Source organism: Anguilla rostrata, unplaced genomic scaffold (genome assembly GCF_018555375.3).
Source record: "Anguilla rostrata isolate EN2019 unplaced genomic scaffold, ASM1855537v3 scaf0898, whole genome shotgun sequence".
In the NCBI taxonomy this organism is placed as follows: domain Eukaryota; kingdom Metazoa; phylum Chordata; class Actinopteri; order Anguilliformes; family Anguillidae; genus Anguilla; species Anguilla rostrata.
The window spans coordinates 1-5787 of record NW_026986282.1 but is presented as its reverse complement, the minus strand read 5'-3'; the positions used below and the strand labels follow the sequence as shown (position 1 = coordinate 5787).

The 5787-nt window shown below is 39.3% G+C and overlaps 1 long non-coding RNA gene across 1 annotated transcript; it reads left to right on the top strand.

The window, feature by feature from the left end:
* The first annotated feature begins 342 nt into the window (after positions 1-342).
* LOC135246776 (uncharacterized) lies at positions 343-3861 on the top strand. Its single transcript, XR_010327921.1, has 3 exons — positions 343-534; positions 2989-3075; positions 3458-3861. It is a non-coding gene; the product is annotated as an uncharacterized LOC135246776 (long non-coding RNA).
* Positions 3862-5787: the final 1926 nt, after the last annotated feature.

Genomic DNA, 5787 nt, shown 5'->3' with positions numbered 1-5787 from the left:
AGGCACCCCAGCACCGAGGTTGGGAACCATTGGATTAGACCATGATAAAAAAGCTTCATATAGTGACATAAAAAAACAGTCTTCATCATCCAGTAGCTCAGTAACCAAACATAAATACAAATAATTGAGCCATTCAAATAATTATGAGATGCTGGCATGAAATCCAGATATGGTTATTTATCCCGCCTTTGTAATATTTTCCTACTGTAGCAAAATGAGCTATTGAGCTATTGTATGAGCTATTTATAAATAGAAATTGTTATATGTACTTCCTGTATATAGAAAGAAAGATAGCAAAAAGAGAGACTGAGGCAGAGACAGACGGACAGAGAGAGGGAGAGGGAGAGGGAGTAGATATCTGCATGTTAAATGACAAAATATTAACCAAATATCTGAATTTCTGCATTCTCCTGCTAGTTCTGCCTCTCTTCTCCTTCTTCTCTCTCAATGGTTAAGGTGTTTCAATAGCCGCAATGAGTGAGGCATTTTATTCATCTGTGAAGTTCAAGAAGAACTTTAGGCAGGGGACTGCAGGTGAGTTACTCTGTTTTCTGAATGTAAATTCTGGATGATTTAATGCTATTGTTAATGTTTTATGTTCTATCAATACGTTTCAATCTTTCTCTCCTTCATTCACCTTCTCACTCTTTTGTTTAATATAAATTATTTGGACAGTGACACAATTTTTGTTGTTTTGGCTTAGCAGTACAGCACATTAGATTTGAGATAACACAATTAATATTGTTGGGTTTTATGTATTTGCATGAACAAAAAAGAAAAATGAATACAATATTAAACAAAATGATGTGTGGTAGAGGGGTCTGAATCCCAACTGGGCTTATAAAATGACCTCACTGAGAAAGTCAAATTATACGATATACAATAACAAAAATCTTTAAAAAAAACTAAACAAAAAGAAACAAAAAAACAATCATGAGTATGTGAGTGTAAGTGAATTTGGGAATTAATCTCAAAGAATCCATTGAATGATTTGGGCAGCAAATTTGAAAGCTAAGTGTATTTGTAGATGAATGTGCATGGTTGAAGTATGTTAATGTTTTAAATCAAAAAGATGTCGAGTTTCTTAAACAGAGGGGCAGATGGTGGTGAGTAATCAGAAAAGATGGCTAGCTGTGCAAATTTCTTTTGAGTGAAGTGAATTTATGTTGATTGACAGCATATGTACTTGCCCAGATAATGTTGCAAAAACGCTGAATGCATTTCCATCTTATCAAGCTGGTGCACAGTACCGAGTTGCAGAGAAAACACTCGAGAGGTTTTCAAGCTAAAATCACAGGGCTTTTATATTAAAAAAAAAATTAAATAACAAATGAGCAAATACATAAGCGGAAGAACGAGGACTAGAAACACAGGGCTAGGGGAACACTGGAACACAAGAAGGCAATCTCAAAGACTGAGGCCGTATCCAAATTTGTATGACTGGTATACTCAATAGTAGACAAGTACGTTGATTTCGACATGACCAAATTGACTAGAGTCAAGAATCCAGGAACTTAAACCCTAACACTAACAGATGAAACAAACTGTGAAAATGAAACAACACATGCTCAAACCAAAAAACCACTGGTACAACAGTAGGTACTAATTTACACAAAATAAAATGAATCTAGGGCTGAGGAGCTGCCGCCCTTTGTGAAGGCCCAGCAGGAACTGTGACAGCTTCCCAGCGTTTGCACGTACATTTTGACATTTAGCAGACACTCTTATCCAATGCAGTTTGCAGGTTGCTTTTTTTTATTTTTACGTACAATCCATTTATGCAGTTGGCTAGTTTGATTAAAGCAATTTAATTTAACTTTTCCTCAAGAGTACAACGCCAGCACCGCAATCAGGACTCAAATCCTCTGCATGTGGGTATATAGTCCAGCGCCCAGACCATTATATAACACTACAGCCCTCCAATCAGGGGCCATGCCTACACTACAGCCCTCCAATTATGGGCCATACCTACACTACAGCCCTCCAATCAGGGGCCATACCTACACTACAGCCCTCCAATCAAGAGCTATTCCTACACTACAGCCCTCCAATAATGGGCTCCACCTATACAGCAGGCATTATCCAACCAGGAGCCAGAAATGTACCATTGTGATTGGCCCTTTTTAAGCATTCATCACAAGTTAATTTCATATTACACTTGAACAGTGTGTGGGTGAAACTAAAGCAATAGAAAATGCCAGGTACAAGCACTGTGAACTTCAGGAAGGTCACTGCTTAGTGGCATTTGTAGTGAATCATAAAATGCCCTGGAAAATGACTTTACTGAAACCAAAATTAAAAAAATTAAAAATTAAAAAAACATTTTTTGGTTTATTGAAGACAAACTGCCTTTGAAATATTATTTTAATTTCATTATTTAAATGTGTGTCCTGATCATGTATCTGTACACAAAGGAGGAAGAGAATCTGTCCATCAACAAGTTTGAATCTCTCAGGCATTTTGAGTGCAGTGATGGGCCCCACAATCTGGATAATGTTCTGACTGTGCTTGTGTGTTCCATGGGGAATGAGTAATCGCCCCCCCCCCCCCACCCCCCCCCCCCGGATTGAGGGAGGGTTTCTGTGGACAGGTGCCCCCTGCTCATTGCTCAATAGTGACACCCCTGGTCAGTTAGGAACTTGCAATCTGTTTGTGCCGGCTTCATAGTCTTCCAGTGCAGAAAATGCATGGCATAGAAATGCTCTTGGGCTACAATGAAAATAAGGGGTAGCTGACTGCATGTGCTTGTCTGCTCCCTCCCGGAATGGACAGAGGACATTGTGCCTGCATTATTTCCCCTTCCATACACACTATTATCTGCCTTTCTTTCTGCAGATCAGCATAAACACCCCATAAATGTTTAAAGATTTTGAGTGTTTTCAAATTGAGCACTTTTTTGATCTTTCTCCCCACATATTTGTGCCTGTATGCATATAAAAATGAACCAAATAAATTGAAGTTACAAATGTACCCCCCATCCTCTCTCAGCAACTCAGGATGAAGACAAAACCTATTCCGAGGTCAAAACCATCAACCCTACCGCCTCCAACACAGTGTGCCACTGTGGTTCAGCAGGTCTGTCCCAAACGCCTTAAGAAACATTCTCTAGGAAAAATTGGAAAATTGGATCTAATCCTGCACACTTGCTTTTCTTCTGAAGAGTTGATAGTTTTTTGACCTAATGTCATTACATAAATTAAGATAGAAATAGAGTAGGCCAACACTCTTATATTCATTTAGGAGAGAGGGCCTCCTGTATTTTTATTTATTGAATATTTGCTAGTCACATTGGCGAATATCAGAGATTGCAGTAGTGGATTTTTATATGCTGTTGTAAAACTTTATTTTCCTGCAGTATGTTTCGTTTGAAATAAAAAAGACTAGCGACAAGAACAACTATATAAAACATCAAAGAAATTAGACATTCTGCTTAACTTGTCTGTTTTCTTGACCGCAGAGCACAGTGGGCAAAGCTCACTTCCCTACAGACGGGTTGCAGTGAGTCTGGGGCTGCTGTGTGCTCTCTTATTGGCTGCCACAGTAGTCCTGTGTGTCCTCTGTGAGTAACTGTCTGTGTCTCTTTACTGTGATCCTGGTAAAATGTCATTTTAAAGTAAAAAACAGATCTGTTCTGTCATTTTACAAATGAATATCATATAGTGGGATTAACTTTTGGGCTTTTGGGCAATCCCCTCTGTTTTCACCCAGGTATTGATGTAGATTCATTTTAAGAAAAATAAATGTTTTTAAGTAATAAATTAGTTACTACATAAGAGCTAATATGTGATGTTGATGCCTTGATCATTGTTGGTCATTATTTTTTTCCAAAATCCATTCAACATTGTAGTCTTTAATTTGAAATTTGCCCAGAAAAAAATTTATATATAAAAAAATCTTACATAATTTATATAATTTGTCACCCATCTGTATATATATATTTTCATTCACATTGTTAAATGTATACTGAAATATTCTTATAAAGCCCAAATAAACAAAAAGATTGTTCATAATTCTCTAAAACTGTGTAAATTAATACATTGATTTAACAACACAAATTAAAAATTCTTAAAAAACACAGTTAACAAACTTAACAAATGATGTGGTCAACCTATGGGCTTAAGCTTCTGTTTCCACAGATTAGCACAGTAGTCTGTATCATACTGAGGTGAAATTCTGCAAAACCCCTTAATCGATATTTATTTTTCCTAAAGAATGCATTTCCCCTTGTGTATTAGATACAAGTTTATCAGAGAACTATTCAATGTTGAAGAGAGATCTGGAGAAAGTCCAGCTACAGAGTAAGTACAATGAAGTATTTAAGAAACTCCTCTTTTAGTGCAGGACTGTGCCTCCAGTTCGCAGTGAGTGGTGCTACTCTGTTGTCCATCTGCAGATAAGCATTTACTTTTACACTGTTACGTATGAATATATCATTCTCAGAGTCTGTTGCCTGTTCTTTCTGTACAGGCACTTTGTGTAAACCCTGTCTACAGGGCTGGGCACAGTTCTCTTCGAAGTGTTACTACTTCTCTAATGAGACGAAGAACTGGACAGACAGTCGCAGTGACTGCGTTAAATGGGGAGCTGACCTGGTGATTATAGAGAGTAAAGCGGAAAAGGTAAGGCTCTGTAAAATAATTGTGAATGATTGGGTGGAGATAAAACTGACAACATGCATTCATAAGAAGCCACTGTAAATGTAATTATGTAATTATATCTCATCTTGTGTTTGTTCTTACAACCTAACATGTTCAATATTACCATTATGGATGAATCGCATTTATCAGCGAGGTGTGGCTCATGCTGTAGCTCACTATCTCACAGATCCAGAGTGTCAGTGTGGACTGTTTGTGTTACGATGCGTGGGGGGTAGGACCCAAACGCAGAGGGTGGAAAAAAATGCAAAACTCCAAATTAAGAACAAAAAGACTTTACTTGACACAAAGGGAACAACAGGGAACAAAAAGCCTCGCAGGGCGACCTTCTACAATGAAGGAAAACTACAAACGCAGGAACAAAGGAAATCAAAAAAATACAAAAACACTAGGAAACCAGGACATAGCAGGAGCACATGGAGTAGGGACATGAACAGGGCGCACAACAACCATACTTTACCACATAACCACAAGGATCCAGCACCTGAGTCAAGGGAGGGGGAAACTTAAATAGAACAGACACTGACGAGACACAGGAGGGCACCATGAACAATCAGGCCACAGAGAGGGAAGGGAAAACGAGACAACTGAAAACAATGATTGGACAATTGGAAACTGTGGTGTGGGGATGGCTGGTTTAAGCAGCCACACCTGCCCTGGGTCAAGCTAATTAGACCTGGCCAATTGGATAATTGGTGAAGAATTAGATAATTGGCCAGGCTAATTGGACCCAGGAACAGGAGTGGCTGCACCTGTGCGTAGTGAGGTAATCACTGCGCACAGGTTAAATCTGCCATCCCCACCCACACCAGGCAGCTCTCTGTCATGACAGGGTTTTTACATCTGCTCATTTGGCTGTTACCATCTTGCCAAACCCTCGCAAATAAATCTGGACTGTTTGAACATCTTCTCCCTGTGTCTCTGTGCTGGAGGGCCCCAAGGAAAGCCATTTTGGTGGCCTGTGGCAGGCGTGTTTGCCACAGAAACAATAATACAATTAACACAGGGGGAGCAGGACACAAAACAGAAGTGCCGCCATCTGGCGGCCCAACAGGGAAAACGCAGACAGAAACACAGGACCATGACAGTTTGTCTCTCAGTGTCTACATCTACAGAGTAAGCAGTGAGGGTC